Raw genomic sequence first — 20,782 nt, forward strand, 5'->3', positions numbered from 1 at the left:
TTTCTGGATCGTCTCCAGTACGAATGAAACGATACATTCTGTCTAGATCTTCTTTCATATTCGGTAGGGTGACCAAATACTCGGACACCTGCCTTATACGTACGGAATATATAACCATACTATCCTCGCCTGGGACTGGATCATAACAGCATTCAGTAAGAGCTCGCCTGATTTCTGCAATGGACTGATATTTAGGCGTACGCTGTAACGCACGTTCATGTAACTCGACTGGCCCTAGACGTCTACTTGGCGGCGGGGTACCAGGAGGACCTCCTCCCGCGGCCCCTAAGCTGGAATTGTCGACTGATACTCTTCGTGCTGGCAGAGTGACTGATGTGGCGGGAATTTGTACTACGGGCTGGACCGGGGGTACCGTAACAGGTGCTGTAACAGGTGCCCCGGTGACTGGAGGACCATGAATTACATTATTTACAGGAGCTGGTGGAACAGGATTTGCATATTCTGGGACTGTGTCGTCCAAATAGGACGAGAGAAAAATATCAGCTGCGGTCGGTTTGTGACGTAGCTTGGTCGGAACTAAAGGTGGCGGGAAATTACTGGATGCCTCCGGGGTTGCTTTTGGCAAGCCCTCGGCAAGAAGAGGATACATACCCTTAATAAGGGCATTCCTCTGTCTGTCTGACTGTTCGGTTTTAACTCGTTCACCTATTTCGATTAGTTCCCTTTCTTGGGCTCTTTCTGAGGATTCTCTACTTAATTCTGACTTTCTGATTTCTTTTTCGGTTCTTTTATGAGATTCTTTGCGCCATAACTCGATGGCATCTTTCTGTGACTGTCTGGCTTTCTTTTTCCATAATGCTTCTTCTACTCGCATGATGCACTCGGCATCCCATGTACCCGATACGGGCCATCTATATTTCTCTTCTAACTGTTTGGTGTACTCCACCCACAAATCTAGATACAATATGGCACTTATGCCATGCTTTTGATGCATAAAATGACCTGGACTGTCCCTAGGCGGGACAGGAACTGCTTCCTCGAGCAGACCTTTTCTAGTTCTTAACTGACGTAATTTTGAGAACAGAGGCATGACGTGAACTGGGATCTGGACACAATACAATACACAATGAACACAATAATGACTTGAGACTGATCACTCATACCACGACATTAAAATACATGAATGACATTTAGGATAACAGTTCGGACAAAATACTACCTGGAATACCAAAAACAGAATACACAAATTTCTCGAGAACAGAACGGACTAGAACAGAAACTAGATGCACTGCTAAAACAGTACGAAACTTACCGGTCTCATAAAGAGACACGTCAGGACCCGCATCCACCTAAGTGGACACTTCGTGTTGGATCTGTGTACCCAAACCCACGGACCAGAGACAATGCAATTGACCCTGTCTAGATACTACCCCAGCAACGGTACTCACCGGGCAGCAAGAACGGAAGGCCTCGGACTGGACTGGACTGCTACGACGACGGACGGACGAACTTCGGACTTCTGTTACGGGTGGGCCTCCGGATACCTCGGACCTTGGACTCTCGGCTTGGGCTCTGGTCGGGACTCGCCGCGTTCCTCCACCGCCTCGTCTGGATGCTGGACCGCAACCTCCGTCTCCTCCGTGGGCCTGAGGGATACTTGAAGCAGAAATATCTGCACGTGCACGGTATGGTTCCGTCACGGCTGCAGAGGATCAGGGGGCTTGCGTGGCTTCACCGGCGCGTGGGGAAAGGGCAAGTCCCTATTCAGGCGCCATTATGTGGTAAATAAATAAATAATACCTCTATTTTTGACTGGATATACAATAACAGATAGCTCAATAAATAAGAGTCAAGATTCGAGGTAGCTGGAGTTTGCAGGTTTAATACAGCATAAAGGACAGGGACAGGACAACCTGCACGGGAATAGGATGGCAGCGCTGCCGGGGGCAGGATCGGGACAACAGCTAACTTTTAATAACAGTGCACAAGTATACATAGTTAAACAAAATACATGATGTTCAATACAATAGGCGTAGCAGTGGGCAGGGCCTGTAACAGTCGCGAAAGATAAGGCAGAAAGTAGGTGTAACAAGAGGCGTGAACAGGGCGTATACATAGACATGTGATGTAAACGTAACAGAATATGTCAGAAATGAGGCGGAAACATGGAGGGGGCTACCTAAGGAGCCGGGACCTCTAACCTAGTGGTGCGCGCAAGCTGGCAATGACGTGTTACTAGGAGGAACGGGGGGCTATGACTTCTGCGCTAGAAGGAGAGACGAAAGTCTGGAGAGTCAGAGCGACATGTACCTAAACACTATCTAGTATCTGATGTTTAGAGAACATGTTGATAGAATCCAAAAGTTATCAGGGTAAAGGCTAACAGACTCTAAGACTGGTGCATGCATTATTCTACATGTAGTGCGTGTTGAGGAATATTAAATGACCATTAATACAGTATTTCTCTTACATGGAGACGTAAAGGCTAGACCATGACGGAAACTATTGATGCGATTCAGTAGCTTTAGGAATGCAGAGAAGGAGGGCTGGACTGATAACTAGAATCAAAACATACTCTTGGCAGACTGGCAGGCAGAGCCAGGCCGAGCCGGGCACTGTGAGGCAGGAAGTAAGTGAAGGGTCAGGGATACAGGTGGGGGCTGTATCGCTCCTCGGAGAGGGTTTAGGAGACAGGAGCTGAATCTGAGTCCGGGCCCTTTTGAGGCCTAGAAACGGGGACTTCTACAATGAAATAACGTGCACACTGTGAAACGTGGCAACATAACTTTACATAGGCCTGATGCTCGTTGTATTCACGAAAACTAGGAACTGGCATACTAGAGATGGACACAGCTGTAATTGCGTCTTTAATCGATCATAGGGAATACATATGCATATTAATCATGCACATATAACATAAGATGGGGAACACGTAGGGACACAGAACATGGCAAAATTTACTTTTCCACAAGTAGGTTGTGTTTTTAACTGGATTTTGTGAGGAGGAGAGTCCTCATCCCATCCTACGTGATTTTTATATAAAGCAGGAGCTTGAGCTACTGCCCACTTTCTGGCAAGTGTGTATTTTTTATGAATTGGGATATGATTTGAGAAGGCAGGCATAATTATTTCTTCGCCATGAGGGCAGTCCCTGACAAACTCTGGTGGCCAGTCTTTTTCAGCTAGAAGGATGTCAAAGCCCTTGGAGAGATTATCCCAAAATAGTCCCCTTATTTTCCTAGTCTTATCCCCCTCTATACGTAATGTTATTTCATATATTTTGTGAGGTTTGCTAACTCTGGTGTCTGCAGTTTCCACTTGAAGGTATTCATTCGTGTCCACTGTCTCCAGATGATTCATAAGGACTTTGCGTGCTATGCTCACTTCTGCTGCGCTGTCTAGCATTGTCTGAGCCCACTCTCCGTTTTTCAGTTGTGTCCTCAGTATTCTCGGCATTGTTAAATACTTTAATACTGGCTACCTTCTTTTTTGGAAATTGTAATTTCTTTTTTAGATGAGCAGGTTCCTTGTCTTTGGACTTGACGTGCTCTTCTCTTTGTTCTGATCGTCCTCTTCTTTCCGATTTCTGCGAGGAAGTCTGAAAAGATTGAGAGGGACGTGTATCAAAATCTTGATATCTATCAGGTTTCTTTATATTATCCCTATTTCTAAGGTTGTATTTTTTCACAGAGGGCTCCCTTTGGGGAGACCTGTGTCCTTGGTTTGGAGATCTTTCTCTCCGCCTAGGAGACCTTCCTCTGGACTGGAATTTCTTTTCTTTAGGATTGGATTGTTTGTTTCCATCCCAGCTCTTCTTTTGTGATGTTAAAATATTATTAAAAAATACTTTTTCAGGACTTTCAATCAGTTGGGGTTTTACTGGTATTCCACCTAAACTATCTCTACCTAGTTCCTCATAGGATTTTTCTATAATTCTGGCAATTTCAGCTGGTTGGTCTGCTATATCTGTTTCTTTTAACCTTTGGCGGATCGCCACGTTTGCCGCTTCTCCCTTTATATTGGCTAGTAATATAGCCGAGACCTGCTTGAAGTCTTTTAGTAATTTCATACCAAGAGTTAAAGCGGGTTCTGGACCGTATTCATCTTGAATTTGTTTTAGCACATCTGGTATTACCGAGATGGATGGAACACCATGCGTTTTTGTGTAAATGGAAGCAAAGACTGTACCCCAAGTGTCACAGTCCTCCACGTGTGGTGCGATTCCCATTGGAAGACAGATAGTCAGAATCCTGTGTTTTTCCAACGGGGTGGTGTCTGGAAACACCGCCTATATTTGGGTGATTTTTTTGTGCTAACCAGAATGGTATTTGTTCCCGTTTAGCTGGTACTTTACCTAGGCAGGATTGTATGTTCTGTGGTGTAATTTTATTTGTGTTCCCCTGATGCGGGGTCAGCTGTGGAATTTTAATTGCTGGTTGGATTGTTGAAGTCCGCATTACATATTGGACTAATTGTCTATGTACTTTTATTAATTGTTTTAGTTGTATTAAAAGATCTGCTGCAGACATTCTTTCGATGTCTGGATGTGGTGTGTATCCGGCTAGGACCGGTCACGTTGCTCCTGGTCTACCTAATGGACCGAGCCTGGTGATGTGATTATTATGTTTTAGGGCGCCATTAAACAAGAGCAGGTGCTCTTGAAATTTAAGTGGTACTTCCACCTCCTCGAAAGGAGTGTAGGTATCCGGTGGTTCCTCTATTTTATAATAGTGGAAGTGCTTTGTTACAGCTTTTGCTGCTGGAAAGTGTATCCATGAATAGAACACCTCTGTCTGCCGATATTCGTGTGCCTCAATTACGAATATGACTGTGCCACCTCTAGGTGTCGGTCCATTTTCTATAAGTTTTAAAGTTATAGATTTCCTTTTGTTGACCGGGATGAGTATTATATCCGGGTCTGCTGCTTGCATAGTAGTATCAGCTGCTACGAGTTCAGCTGCTATTCTAGCTGCCTCTCTTTCTCCTTCGCTGTCTGACATTGTACTGTCCAGAAGGTTATTCCGTTTGTTTGCAGATCAGGTTTCTTATGGAAACAAAGATTAGATGCACAATATTTTGGAACAGTGTATCCTTCAACGTTGACTAAACCAAGAACCATACATAGGAGTTCCCTCCTGCGAGGTTTGGCGGATATGACCTTTCACCCACTCCAGACGTCTTTGGAGTATTATGGGAAAAAAGGGGTCTGAGTGAAAAAGCACGACTGAGTTACTCTAATGTCTTGCGTTCGTTTTATCGCCTTTCCAAACGTTTGGGCGCCATGTAGTGTAGTTCCTATTATCCCAATAGGCTCTGCGCATTGGAATAATACCTTCAATAGTATAGGCCTAGACCAGACGTTAACTAGGTCTTCTATTGTCGATATTAGACTTAAAGTTTTGGGTTTGCCAGCTAGCTCAGAGTTCACTAGAAACTTTCTTGAATAGGCAAGGAGGAGTTGAACCTCCCTGGATAGACAAGAAGGGATTTAGTTTCTGACAACCATAGAACATGACAACTTTGCTCTCCCCTAATCAAGAGTGTATCTCTAGAGTCGTGTGAAAACAAAAGACAACTTATTTTACTCAGTCAGTACGTGCATTCTTAGTCTCACCAGATTGTAGAGAAAAGGAAGAGACGGGCGTGTTCAATAAAAGATGGTATTTATTGATCAGTCTCTTTTCTCATACAAGAGAAATGAATCGATATTATCGCAATACTTATGGTTAAGTAAAGTGCATACAATAAAAGCTGAAGTATAAAATAATACTGTAAAAACATTTATATGGTTTCTAAGCCATAAGGTGGTTTAAAATGGATAAAATAGATACATACACATATACATTTGACTAATCGTACTCAACTGGTGTTTCTAACTACGCCTACCCCAGTGTACCTGACCTAAGCCTAATACGTGGGCGGGAATAGAAAGTAGCAGTTTAAGTTAAGTTTGTTTTGCCAAGTGACTGACTCAAGAATTCTCTGCAAGGGGTTATTCAGTTCTGTACCTGGAATCTAGGATGAATGAGGGATGGTATCTCTCGTCTCTGGTGTCGATATTCCAGGCTGCCTGCGAGGGCTACCCGGAAGCGCCGGAGCTGGATTTCTCGGCAGGAGAAAGCAGCGTCTCGTTCTCAGCGCGTCAGGAAGGCGGGGCTGCGCCAGCGGGGTCTGCTCTGCTCTGGGCTTCGGCAAGTCTGGCTGCTCCGATCTCGTCACCACCGCGTGTCTTTGCTTAAGGCAATGCCGGTAATATTTATACCTGTAAGGTGCCGAGATTGACGTAAGGATGGACATAGATACGTCAATAAGGATGTCATACGAGCTGGTCGTTAGCACATTCTTTTGCTGAAGTTCTCGGTGAAATCAAAACAATGGCCGCAGGGTTTTTCCCAGGTTGTCATAGGTTTGATTTGTTTTGAGAACTCCGTATGCCTTATCAGGGGCTGGAGGAATATTGCTTGTCTAATTAGATGGCAAGCGTTATGACCTAATCAGATAACACGTTCCTGTGCCGTAGTGTGGCTTCATCAGATTATTTATTTAATGGTTTTGTAAAGCGCGTAGTAACTCAGAGAGCATCCCAGCGCTGAACCTGTTCTCCAAGGGGATTCAGCCGTCTGATGAAATTATGTCTGCGGGAAAAGGAGGGTCTTTAGGGTTTTTCTAAACTGGAGGTAGTTAGGTTCTGTCCTGAGTTTTCGTGGCAGATGGTTCCAATGTTTTGCTGTGTGAACCGAGAAGCGACGGCCACCGGTCTTGGCTTTTCTAACTCTCGGGGCTATAATAAGATTTTCTGCCCCGGACCGGAGGTCTCTCTCGGCTTTGTATGGGACTAAGAGTTCTTTGAGAAGGGGGGGGCTGTTATTGTTGAGGGTTTTATGGGCCAGGCAAAGGGCCTTAAAAACGACTCTTTCTCTGACTGGAAGCCAGTGGAGAGATTTAAGAGCCGGCCTGGCGGAGGATCTTCCTGATGTACCTGTGAGTAGGCGGGCGGCGGCGTTTTGGACTTTTTGCAATGAGTTCAGGGTGGCTTCAGGGGCTCCCAGGTAAATGGCATTACAGTAATCTAATCTTGCCAGGATTAGACCCTGAATGAGGAGCCTCCTTGCGGTCTCAGGGAGTAAGGGGAAGATCTTCCTGCAGGCTCTGAGTAGCCCAAAACATGTCCCTGCAGTTCTTTTAGCCTGGGTTTTGAAGCTCATGTCCTTCTCAATCCATACACCAAGGCTCTTGACCTCTTCCTTGGGTGTAGGAGGGTTGCCTAGGCAACTAGGCCAGAGGTAAGATGGCAGAGAGAGCCCCTTGTGGCCCATCAAGAGGATCTCAGTCTTGGACCCGTTCAGTTTGAGTGAGGAGAGGTTCATCCATCGGTGGACTTCAGAGAGGCAGCTGTGGAGATCCGATGGGGCGTGGTGGGGGTGTGAGAGGGTTACGTTCAGCTGGGTGTCGTCGGCGTAGTTGATAACAGACACGCCGAACGAGCTGACCCTCTTCTCCAGTGGGGCCATGTACACGTTGAACAGCGTGGGGCTCAGGGATGAGCCCTGTGGCACGCCACACCGGAGGGGGAAGGTGGGTGAGCAGCTGTCATTTTCCCGCACCTGAAAGGAGCGTCCTGATAAAAAGGATTCTAGCCATTTCAGGGCCATACCCTTTAGTCCGATCTCTCCCAGTCGATGGATTAGGGTTGGGTGGTCTACAGTGTCGAAGGCCGCACTGAGATCTAGGAGGATCACTGCCACTGATCCTCCTGTGTCCAGAATGCTTCTGGCCTTCTCTACCGTTGCCAGGAGGGCGATGTCCGTGCCCTGGCCTGGACGGAACCCTGTCTGGGAGATCGCTAAGAGGTTGTTGCTTTCTAGGTAAAACGATAGTTGTTTGTTTACCAGCTTCTCTGCGATCTTGCTGTTTCCAGGAAGAAGGGATATGGGCCTGTAGTTGGTGAGGTCCTGTGGGTCTAAGGAAGGTTTTTTTAGTAGACCTTTGACAGCTGCCGCTTTCCAGCTGGGGGGGACTATGCCCTCCGCGAAAGAGGAGTTGATCAGGGCCGTGAGGGGGGGGATGATGGTGCTCGACACTTTTTTTAGGAAACGGAGGGGTGCCGGGTCGAGGGGGGAGCCACTTTTAATTGAGGCTAGCGTTGTTCCTACTTCCTCCGTTGTTACAGGGCCGAAGGCATCCAGGGAGGGTTGGGGGTGAGCTATCGGCAGGGGAGGATGGGTAGAGGTGGAAATGAGATCCTGCTCTGTGTAGGCCTGATCGGGGGGCGGTATGGAAATAAGAATTTTTTGAATCTTCTCGTCAAAGAAGGTGGCTAAGTTGTTACATTTAGTTTCAGCTTCTTTGGGGTCGAGGGGTTTGAGTGGGGGGTCAGGGGCGTGGAGGAGTTCTTTAAGAACTGAATAAGTTTCATGGGCCGAGCAGGCACGTTTTTAATTCTGTTCTCGTAGAAGCTAGTTTTGATGTTGCGGAGCTCTTTTTTGTAAGTTTTTACAGAGGTACGGAATGCCTCTTTTTGTTCCATGGTTTTTTCCTTCCTCCAGATACGTTCATTCCTTTTGCAAATCTTGCGAAGAAGGTTGAGTTCCGGGGTGTACCAGGGTGAGGGATTAACTCTCTTGAAGTGTTTCAGAGAGTGGGTTTTAGGCAGGATGGCGTCAAGCGATTGGGAAATCCAGGTATTAAGTTCTTTGTCCCCTGTTAAGGTGTCGTAGGGGGGAGGCGGGGCATTTTCCCTGAGTTTGGCTGCCCACACGTCGGGTTCCAGTTTCTGCCAGCGTCTAGTATACGTTCTTGTTTTGGAAGGTTGCGGGGGCGGGGTGATGATGTCCCAAACTAGAGAGATCAAAAAGTGGTCCGTCCAGGGGAGGGGGATATGGTCGATCGTTCTCAAATTGGAGATATTGGAGAAAATAGGATCGAGCAGTTGTCCTCTTTCATGGGTGGCCCGTGGGTTTTTGAGATCAAGGCCCATTGAAGTGAAATCCTGAAGTAGTTCACTGGCCTGCTTGTCATCTGGGTCCAAGAAATGTACATTCAGATCTCCTAGTAGTAGGTAGTTAGTGGTGGAGGTACATTTGATGGACGTCTGGTCGATAATTTTTGTTCGAGAAGTCTCCTAGATTGCCTGGTGGGCGGTATATCAATGTCCCTGACACCGAGGTAACTGGGGATATTTGTATTGTGTAGTGGCAGCTTTCGTATCCCTTGATGTTGCCATCAGATGTTCTACAGGTGAGGGTGTCCTTAAGAATTATCGCTAGTCCACCTCCCCTCCCTTCTGGTCTATTCAGTGAGCATATGACATACCCGGGGGGAGAGCTAGCACGATATCTGGGCCGCTGCTGGGAGTAAGCCAGGTTTCTGTTAGAAACAGAATGTCTAGGGCATTATTTGTGATTAAGAGGTTCACTTCGTGTGAGTGTTTTACGAGCGACCTGCAGTTAAGAAGGCCTAGGTGCAAACCCTTGGGTGCCGAGTGTTGATTGGCAGGGTCGCAGATGTCACAGCCAGAGAAATAGGTGTCTCCATTCAGGATGCGCGAGCAAGCGGGCTGTTTGTGGGGATTTAAGGATAATAAGTCCGCGCGGGTGTAGGTCCGGTCGTTACGGGCCGATGGGGGCAGAGTAACTGGGCCTAGGGCCGGCCGGGCCTAGACGGGCTTGCCTTTGGCGCGCTGACGGCGCGCCCGCTGCGCCCGTCCGCTGCGCGTACGGTGAAGGCACATCTTATCAAGGGGACACTCGACTGGGGGGGCGTGGCCTCGAGTGGGCGTGGCCTCGCGTCTCGCGGCCGATGGCGGCGCGAGTACTGAGGGCAGATGGTTTTGACCGACAGCGCTTCAATCGCCTGTGCGGTGAGTGTCAATTTCAGCAAGTGCTTAGTGCCAGAGCGGCGTGCTTTTAAAATTACAAGTAAATAGTGACACAGTTTTAAAAAACAGAGAGAAATAACAACTCCCGGCTGCTTTGCCTCAGGAGGAACGAGTTCTGCCTCGCAGCGCTCGTGGTCAGCGCTTTAAGTGCGGGGAGGAGGGGGCGTGGCCTCGAGTGGGCGTGGCCTCGCGTCTCGCGGCCGATGGCGTCGCGAGTACTGAGGGCAGATGGTTTTGACCGACAGCGCTTCAATCGCCTGTGCGGTGAGTGTCAATTTCAGCAAGTGCTTAGTGCCAGAGCGGCGTGCTTTTAAAATTACAAGTAAATAGTGACACAGTTTTAAAAAACAGAGAGAAATAACAACTCCCGGCTGCTTTGCCTCAGGAGGAACGAGTTCTGCCTCGCAGCGCTCGTGGTCAGCGCTTTAAGTGCGGGGAGGAGGGGGCGTGGCCTCGAGTGGGCATGGCCTCGCGTCTCGCGGCCGATGGCGGCGCGAGTACTGAGGGCAGATGGTTTTGACCGACAGCGCTTCAATCGCCTGTGCGGTGAGTGTCAATTTCAGCAAGTGCTTAGTGCCAGAGCGGCGTGCTTTTAAAATTACAAGTAAATAGTGACACAGTTTTAAAAAACAGAGAGAAATAACAACTCCCGGCTGCTTTGCCTCAGGAGGAACGAGTTCTGCCTCGCAGCGCTCGTGGTCAGCGCTTTAAGTGCGGGGAGGAGGGGGCGTGACGGTTTCTGCATCATGGGATGGCTGCTAGTTAACTTGTTAACCAGAACAGGGTCAGGAATAGGGGGATCGATACAGAACCTATAGGAATACATCACACTCTTGCCTCTTCCTGCACTTCTCTGCCCACTTTCTGCACTCGTCTTCCCTCTTTCCGTACCTTTCTTGCTTCTTTCTGCACTTCTCTTGCTTCTTTCTGTACCTCTATTGCTTCTTTCTGCAACCTTCTTCCCTTTTTCTACACCTTTCCTGTCTGTTTCTGTACCTCTCTTGCCTCTCTCTGTACCCATTTTGCCTCTTTGTGCACCTCTCGTGCCCCTTTCTGTACCTCTCTTGCCTCTTTCTGCAGTTCTCATGCCATTTTCTGCACCTCTCTTGCCTCTTGCTGCACCACACTTGCCTCTTTCTGCACTTCTGTTCACCTCTGTTTCTTCTTTCAACAATTCTCTTTCCTCTTTCTGCACCTCTGTTGCCTCTTTCCGGACCTCTCTTGCTTCTTTCTGCACTTCTCTAGCTTCTTTCTGTACCTCTATTGCTTCTTTCTGCACCCTTCCTTCCTCTTTTTGTGCCTTTCCTGCCTGTTTCTGTACCTCTCTTGCCTATTTATGTACCTATGCTGCTTCTGTCTGCACTTCTCTTCATCTTTCTGCACTCTTTACGTCTCTTTAAGCACCTCTGTTGCTTCTTCCTGTACTTCTCTCCCTTCTTTGAGCACACCCTCATGCATCTTTGTGCACCCCTCTTGATTCTTTCTGCACCTCTGTTGCTTCTTTCTGTACTTCTCTCTCCTCTTTCTGCACTCGTCTTCCCTCTTTCTGTACCTCTCTTGCCATTTTCAGCACCTCTCTTGCCTCTTTCTGTGCCCCACTTGCCTCTTTATGCACTTCTCTTGCTTCTTTCTACAACTCTGTTGCTTCTTTCAGAAATTCTCTTGCTTTTTCTGCACCCCTCTTGCCTCTTTCTGTACCCTTCTTGCCTCATGCTGTACCTCTTGCCTCTCTGCTCCACTGTTCCCTCTTTTTGCACCTTTCCTGCCTGTTTCTGTACCTCTCTTGCCTCTTTCTGTACCTGTGTGGCTTCTTTCTGCACTTCTCTTAATCTTTCTGTATTCTTCCCGCCTCTTTAAGCACCTCTATTGCTCCTTTCTGTATTACACTCCCTTCTTTTAGCACACCCACCTGCATCTTTTTGCACCCCTCTTGCCTCTTTCGCGCACCTCTTTTGCTTCTTTCTGCACTTCTCTCTCCTCTTTATGCACTCGTCTTCCTTCTTTCTGCACATCTCTTGCTTTTTTCTGCACCTCTATTGCTTCTTTCTGCATCCTTCTTTCCTTTGTATGCACCTTTCCTGGCTTTTTTTGTACCTCTTTTCTCTTTCCTCTTTCTGTACCACTTTTGCCTATGTGTGAACCTCTTTTGCCTCTTTCTGCACTTCTCTTGCCTCTTTCTGCAGTTCTCTTGCAATTTTGCAGACCTCTCTTGCCTTTTACTGCACCACAATCGCCTCTCTCTGTCTTCTCTTCCTTAGTTTTTTACCTCTGTTACTTCTTTCAGCAATTCTCTTACCTCTTTGTGCACCTCTCTTGCATCTTTCTGTACCTCTGTTGCCTCGTTCTGCAACTCACTCACTTCTTTCTGTATCCCTTTTACCTCTTTGTGCACCTCTCCTGCCCCTTTCTGCAACTCTTTTGCTTCTTTCTGCACTTTTGTTGCCACTTTCTGTACCCCTCTTGCCTCTTTTTCCACCTCTATTGGTTTTTTATGCACTGCTCTTGCTTCGTTTTGTACCTCTGTTGCAAATTTCTGCATCCCTCTTGCCTTTCTGTACCCCTCCTCCCTTTTTCTGCACCTCTCTTGCCTCTGTCTGCACACCTTTCCCTCTTGTTGTACCCCTTTTGCCTGTTTCTGCATTTCTCCTGCCTCTTTCTGTACCTCTTGTGCATTTTTCTGCAGTTCTCCTACCTCTTTCTGTACCCCTCTTTCCTCTTTACGTACATCTCTTGGTTCAATTTGCACGGCTCTTGTCTCTTTCTGCACCCCTCTATTGCCTCTTTTTGCACCTCTTTGCTTCTTTCTGCACTTCTCTCATCTTTCTGTACCCCTTTTGCCTCTTTTGGCACATCTGTTGCTTCTTTCTGCACCTCTGTTGTCTCTTTCTCTACTCGCTTTCCTTTTCTCCGCACCTCTCTTGCTTCTTTCTGCACCCCTCTTGCATCTTTCTGCACCTCTGTTGCCTCTTTCTGTACCTCACTCGCTTCTTTCTGCATCCCTCTTGCTTCTTTCTATACCCCTTTCACTTCTTTTTACAGCTCTCCTGCCTTTTTCTGTACCTCTCTTGCATTTTTCTGCAGTTCTCTTGCCTCTTTCTGCATCTCTTTTGCTTCTTTCTGCACTTTTGTTGCCTCTTTGTGTACCCCTCTTGCCTCTTTTTCCACCTCTATTGTTTATTTCTGCACTGCTCTTGCTTCGTTTTGTACCTCTGTTGCACATTTCTGCATCCCTCTTGCCTTTCTGTATCCCTCCTCCCTTTTTCTTCACCTCTCTTGCCTCTGTCTGCACACCTTTCCCTCTTTCTGTATCCCTTTTGCCTGTTTCTGCATCTCTCCTGCCTCTTTCTGTACCTCTCTTGCATTTTTCTGCAGTTCTCTTACCTCTTTCTGTACCCCTCTTGCCTCTCTCCATACATCTCTTGGTTCTTTCTGCACTGCTCGTGCCTTCTTTTTGCACTTCTCTCATCTTTCTGTACCCCTTTTGCCTCTTTCGGCACATCTGTTGCATCTTTCTGCACCCCTGTTGTCTCTTTCTCTACTTGTCTTCCTTCTTTACGTACCTCTCATGCTTCTTTCTGCACTTCTCTTGCTTTTTCCTACACCGCTCTTGCTTCTTTCTGCACCCTTTTTCCTATTTTGCATCCATCTTGCCTCTTTCTGTAGTTCTCGTGCAATTTTCTGTACATCTCTTGCCTCTTTCTTTATCGCATTTGCCTTTTTGCACCACACTTGCCTCTTTCTGCACTTCTCTTGCTTCTTTCTACATCTCTATTGCTTCTTTCAGCAATTCTCTTGCCTCTTTCTGGACTTCCTTGCTTGTTTCTGCACCTCTGTTTATCTTTCGGCACTCTCTTGCATCTTTCTGCACCCCTCCTGCCTCTTTCTGTATCCCGCTTGCTTCTGTGTGCACCTCTCCTACCTCGTTTAGCACCGCTCTTGCCTCTTTTGCACCTCTGTTGGTTCTGTTTGCACTGCTCTTGCTTTTTTCTGCTCCTCTTGTGCAAATTTCTGCATCATTCATGCATCTTTCTGCACCACTCTTCCCTATTTCTCCACCCCTCTTGCTGCTTTCTACACCTCTTTTGCACATTTCTGTATCCCTTGTACCTCTTTTTGCACCCCTGTTCCCTCTTTATGTACCTTTCTTGCCTGTTTCTGGACCTCTCTTGCCTCTTTAAGCATCTGTGTTGCTTATTTCTGCACATCTCTTGCTTACTTCTGCACTACTCTAGCCACTTTCTGTACCCATTTTGCCTCTTTATACACCTCTCCTGCCTCTTTCTGCAACTCTCTAGCCTTTTTCTGAGGTTCTCTTGCCTCTTTCCGCAGCTCTTTTGCTTTTTCCTGTACTTTTCTTGCCTCTTTCTGTACCACTCTTGCCTCTTTTTGCTCCTCTGTTGGTTCTTTCTGCATTGCTCTTGCTTCTTTTTTACCCCGTGTGGCCTATTTCTGCATTCCTCTTGCCTCTTTCTGCAGTTCTCTAGCTTCTTTCTGTACATCACTTGCCTCTTTCTGTACTTCTCTTGCTTCTTTCTGCACATGTCTTCCCTTTTTCTGCTTATCTCTTGCTGTACTTCTCTTGCCTCTTTCTGCACATCTCTTGGTTCTTTCTGCACTGCTTTTGCCTCTTTCTGCACACTTCTTGCCTCTTTCAGCACCTCTTTTGCTTCTTTCTGCACTTTTCTCTCTTCTTTCTGTAACCCTCTCGCCGCTTTCTACACCTCTGTTGCTTCTTTCTGCACTACTTTTGCCTCTTTCTGAACCTCTCCTGCTTCTTTTTTTTCTGAATCCTCCTTCCTTTTTTTGGATCCCGAGTGTCTCTTTCTGCACCTCATGTGCCTCTTTTTGCACTTCTCTTGCTTCTCTCTACACTTTTGTTGGATCTTTCATCAATTATATAGCCTCTTTCTGTACTTCTCTTGCTTGTTTCTGCACCTCTCTTGCATCTTTCTGTACCTCTTTTGCCTCTTTCTGTACCTCACTTGCTTCTTTCTCCACCCCTCTTGCCTTTTTCTGCACCCTCGTCCCTCTTTCTGCAACTCTCTTGCCTCTTTCTGCATCCCTGTTCCCTCTTTATGTCCCTTTCCTGCCTGTTTATGCACCTCTATTGCCTCTTTCTGTACCTCTGTTGCTTCTTTCTGCACTTCTCATGTCTCTTTCTGCACCCTTTGTGCCTCTTTCAGCACCTCTGTTGCATCTTTCTGCACTTTTCTTCCTTCTTTCCTCTTTCTGTACCTCTCTTGTCTCTTTGTGCAGCTCTACTGCCTCTTTCTGCACCCCTCTTGCCTCTTTTTGCACCTGTTAGTTCGTCCTCTTTCCCGACTTTAGTTGCATCTTTCTGTACTTCTCTTGGTTCTTTTTGCACATTTCTTCATCTTTCTGCACGTCAAACTTATGTAGGCATAGTTAGAAATTAGCATTTAAAAAGACTTAGAAATTCACAGAAAAAAACAAATGTTTCAGGGACGTTATAGTTATAAATTAACTTTTAAAAAACCTTTGAAATTCACAGAAAAAAACACAGGTTTCAGGGATGTTTAGTTAGAAACTAACTTTAAAAAACCTTAGAAATTCACTGTAAAAACAGTTCAGTGACGTTATGGTTAGTTGGACATTTCACTCGTACAAAACCAGAGAAATTTGGCCGTTATAGGTAGTTAAGCTAACTATAACGCGCGCCCCCACAATGCACTGCTGATGACATCACATATTATATCACTCATAACATGGTCAGTGACATCACTGATGACATCACCGATGAAATCTCAAATGACATCACTGATGACATCATCCACTTGATCATCTGCTGCACCTCCTCAAACCCTAACATAACCTTGGATACACCCCTTCTAAAATACAGACTACCATTCTCGAAATAATAGACACACCAATACCAGTTAGTACATTCCCACTTACTGATTCCTAGGTCTACACACAGAGAGTAAGTATGCGTTAGTATATGTATGAATAAGTGAGGTGGTGTGTGTATAACTGTATAGGTGAGTAAATGGGAGTGTGATTGGTTCTTTGCATGACTGACACTTACTCATCCATACAGTCACTCATACATGCAGTCACTCATCAATATAGCCACTATCATATGCACTCATACAACTATACAGATACTCACACACCGCCACTCACCAATAGAATTACTCACAGACCTAGTCAGTCATGCAAAGAATCAATCACACTCCCATTTACTCACCTATACAGTTATACACACACCACCTCACTTATTCATACATATACTAACACATACTTACTCTCTTATACAATCACTGACACAAGCACACACTCATCCATACAGCCACTCTCACAATCACTCACTCTCACATAGTCTTTTATATAGTCCAAAACTCACATATACTGCCTTTCACATATGTAGTTACACATGTACCACTGAGACATCCATTCATTCACCAACACCATCCGTACACACACACCCATCCATACAGCTCTTCACAAATGCACTCTTGAACCCATACATCCAGTGAATCACCCACTCACACATCTATGCACAGAGTCACACACCCCCACCCTCCCACACAGACAATCAGGCACCCATACAGATACTCAGACAACCAATCAATAACCGATATAGACACTCATGTAGGTACTCACCAACCCATGCAGCTGCTTACACACCAACTGACAGACTGATACAGACATTCAAACAGTTCAGTCCCTAACCCATGCATTCAGTAAGACATGTTTAATCTCTCACTTATACAGTCAGTCACGCACCTACTAAAGCATCCATTCAGATACCCATACACCCACTCATTCTTCAATACACCTTGGCATATATATATATATCTATATATATATATATAGATATATATAGATATATATAATGGCGGAGATTGTGTTGCACGTAGAATAAAAATTTGCAAATTACCTATAAGGGTTCGTGTTCCTTTTTCCGGAGGATAGCAGAGGCCTGAGGGGGAATCCTTTGGAAATGCTATTATTACTCGGATGCACCAATTAGCAGTGGGGGTAAATGCATTTCGGCGATCTTCGTGCCTTCATCAGCGCCCATCACCGTTTGGAGCCAGACGATTTCATCCAATAGTCCTGCCTCTCTTACTGAGGCCAATACACCCCTCCCACTGTCCAATGCAGCTCACCTGTCCGCAGTTTAGGGTGAATGCCGAACTGCAACTCCCAGCATGCAACATGGTAATGCATCTGGGTCGGTGTACAGGAGGATGATTTTGCAATGCTGCCTGTTGTATTGGTTAGATGCAGGTATGGGGAAAGGACCCCCAAGTTGGCACCAGAGTAACTAAACATCACCTCGGGTCCCCTCGTTCCATCGCAGCCATCAGACAGAGTAAGTAAGTCCACGGGGGCAGCTGAGTAGCCACACACCGCCCTGATTGAGGCAAATGCCTCATACCGTTCCTCTTGTGATGGCGGACACCGGACCATTCGATTTCTCGACCACACTGCAAAGCAGTGCAGATGCCAGCATTGTCCGGGTCACTTAGTGCGGTGGGGCAATCTGTACAGCGCTCTGGCTGGCGCTGAAAATACGTTCCATAACTCGCTCCAAAAAGAGAAAGCAGAGGCCTGAGGGGAAATGCTTTTATTACTCAGATACACCAATTAGCAGTGGGGGCAAATGCATTTCGGCGATCTTCGTGCGTTCATCTGCGCCCATTACCGTTTGGAGCCATATATATATATATCATGCGATCAAGTCCCCTGTGAGGGACGAAACGCGTCATGGCGACCATGGTCTGGTGTGAGCAACAGAAATAAATAGCCAACTATAGAATACTTACTGGGTCCGTGCTCTTTCTTCAGCCGACAAAGTGAGCGAGAAGGGAAGGAGTTGTTTTGCATATATATATACCGCCGCATCATCCAAGGGAATGCTGGTGATTTTGGTTAAATTCGCCTGGATCCGACAGACAAGAGACACTGGACAGCATCAGCAAACTTGAAAAGAAGATCTCTGAAGAAGGGGACAAATCTGAACATGACGCACTGCGAGTGCAAATGAAGAAAAGACTGGAAGCATATGAGGGCAAAATCAGACAGCGCAAACAGCAAAAGTTTGAGAGGTGTACCAGAGACTTCGAGCAAGGTAGAATCCTTACATTTGCTCGAAAATACGATGCCCGAGAAGAGATTTGAGGAGAAATAAATCCCAGCAACAAGCAGTATCTCGGGACACCTCAGAATCCGAGGTCTCAGGGGCAGAACAATCAGAGGGAGAAACAGGTGGAGGGGCAGGAGTAAGTGGACCAACACCTCCCCATTTTCACGAGGAATTCGATCTTATCAGACAGTCGTGGCTAAGAGGGGGGAAGGGAAGACCGCCGGAACCAACCACAGACGCACCAGGAGAGGTGGGGGGCACCCGCCCAAAAAGAGGGGCAGGCACTTACACCAGACCAAAGAGAACCACGCATTACAAGTAATGCCGACCACACAGGTCACCAATGCTGAAAACTTGACAATTATAAACCTGACTCCCAAAACGCTGACACCCTCTGAGAAATCAGTCCTGCAGTTGGGACTAACTTTTTGACCCATCAAGTAACTTTGAATTTGTCCAAACGTGCATTGATTTCTTCAAACTGGTACGAAAAATCTAACTTTTCAAGTACTTCAAATTAAAAGGCAGCAGCCTGGATTTTCCACCTCAACCATCAGATAGTAGTCCAATTAACGCTCAACAATTGGAGCTACTAGCAATACTAGAGGATCTTAATATGGAAGGTTCCACAGTCAACACCTACAACCTAGAAACCACAGCCACTGGAATGAGTCCCATCATCCCCCAGAGCAGAGAGGCTAGCCCATTTAAACCAGTGTCCAAATTTTTACCGCCAACACCTCTGGATACAATAGACGCTTTCCATGAGAAAGTGATGCTAGATCTTCGGCAACTCAGAGAGAATGAAGGAGGCAACAACAAACCCATGTGGAATCTTTCGTATGAACAAAGGAAGGCAGTGAATCAAACAAGAGTATAATAATCAAACCCTCTGATAAGGGCGGGAATATGGACTTACAAACACGCACAAATTATTGCAATGAAGTCCTTTCCCAACTTAGCAACTGGGACAACTACTTGCCAATTATTATGAAAGACTATCTGGAGAGTATTACCCAGTACGAGGCACTGATTCTAAAATGGCACAACAAAGGAATGCTTTCTGTGGAAGAGTACAGATTTCTTCAAGTTTCCCACCCAAGATTACCCACCTTTTATCACCTGCCCAAGGTGCACAAGGATGCGGAGACACCGCCAGGCCGTCCGATAATCTCCTCTATTGGTGGCCTACTGAAGAACATGTCCAGGTTAATTGACCTTTATCTCTTTCCGTTTGTCGAAGAATTACCCTCCTACAACAGAGATACGAAAGACTTTTTACGGTACATTGAAGGAAGTCCTTGGGAACCTGACTTCCTTATGGTTACTCGGCATCACACAGGAACAAGGCATTGATGCTATTCATCAGATTCCACAACAACGACTGTCGAGACTCACCGATCACAGTGAAATGCTGATTGACTTCCTACGTTTCTGCCTGTTTAATAATATCTTTATTTTCCAGGATCAGATCTATCAACAAAAACGGGGGACGGCCATAGGAGCCTGCTTTGCCCCCAGCGACGCAAACTTGTTCGTTGCTGTGGGAGAAGCGGGTGGCATAGTCGGACTCCTGTGACCATTGGGTTGAGAAAACTATTATTTGGAGACGGTACATTGACGGCCTCTTTCTTGTCTGGCGAAGCACTAAAGAGTCAGTCCAAGAATATATCAGACACCTGAATGGCAACAACTTGAATTTAAGGTTTTCTGGAGACATCAGTGCTGTTGAGGTCAACTACCTGGATGTCAGGGTCTTTATAGCCGATGGCAGGATGCAAACATCACTATTTAGGAAGCCCACAGCAGGCAACTCAGTGCTTCATGCACGTAGCAGCTACCCAACCAGTCTAAAGAATAGTATCCCCTACGGGGAACTCTTGCGTATAAAACGCAATAGCTCTAGGTCTGAAGATTTCTTGGAGGCTGGGGCATAGTGTCTCAACAGATTTCGGGAGCGTGGGTACAAAGAAAAGGTATTGAGTGAAGCTTGGAAAAAAACACAGTCAAAAAATAGAACTGACTTGATAAAAGATGTCCCTAGAGAGAGGGGCATGGGTACCAGCAATCTTAGACTCATCCCTAATTTCTCTAGTTTGGCCAAGAGTTTAAAGAAAATAATGTATTCCAATTGGTGTATATTGAAATCCGATCCAATCATTTGCCGAGATATCCCTGCACACCCATCTGTGACCTTTCGTAAGACCAGATCACTCAGAGACCATCTGGTACAAAGCCACTTACCATCCATAAGTAGAGGCATACAGGGATTAACGGGATTTTACACATGCAGTAAATGCAAGGCGTTTGCTGACAGTAAGAAAACGACATCCTATTCCATACCGGAGAGAACAGATCCGATAACCATCAACAAGTTCATGAATTGCCTGACACCCTATGTGGTCTACTGCCTAAGCTGCCCATGTGGCCTTATGTATGTAGGCAGCATGATCCACCCAGCAAAAATACGCATATTGGAACACCAGTGGGCCATCCAAAACAACGATAGTAACTATCCCGTAGCATGCCATTTTCAAGCTTACCACAATAGTAACCGCAGACTACTGAGATATTTCTGCCTAGATCACGTGGCTCGAGACCCACGAGGCGGTGATAGGGAGAAACGCCTGAGCAGATTGGAGTCTCGTTATATCATAGATCTGGCCACGAAAACACCTTTGGGACTGAACATGGGGGAGGAACTCAGGGTACACTTGTAAATACTGTATATATCACAATCTGGGTTCAGTAGTCAGTAGTGGGATTTTACCGAGCCTTGAATTTAGTTAGCGTTTCCAGCTTAATTTCACTATATCTGTACAGTCTTAGTG

This window comes from Lissotriton helveticus, chromosome 5_1 (genome assembly GCF_964261635.1).
Source record: "Lissotriton helveticus chromosome 5_1, aLisHel1.1, whole genome shotgun sequence".
Lineage (NCBI taxonomy): Eukaryota > Metazoa > Chordata > Amphibia > Caudata > Salamandridae > Lissotriton > Lissotriton helveticus.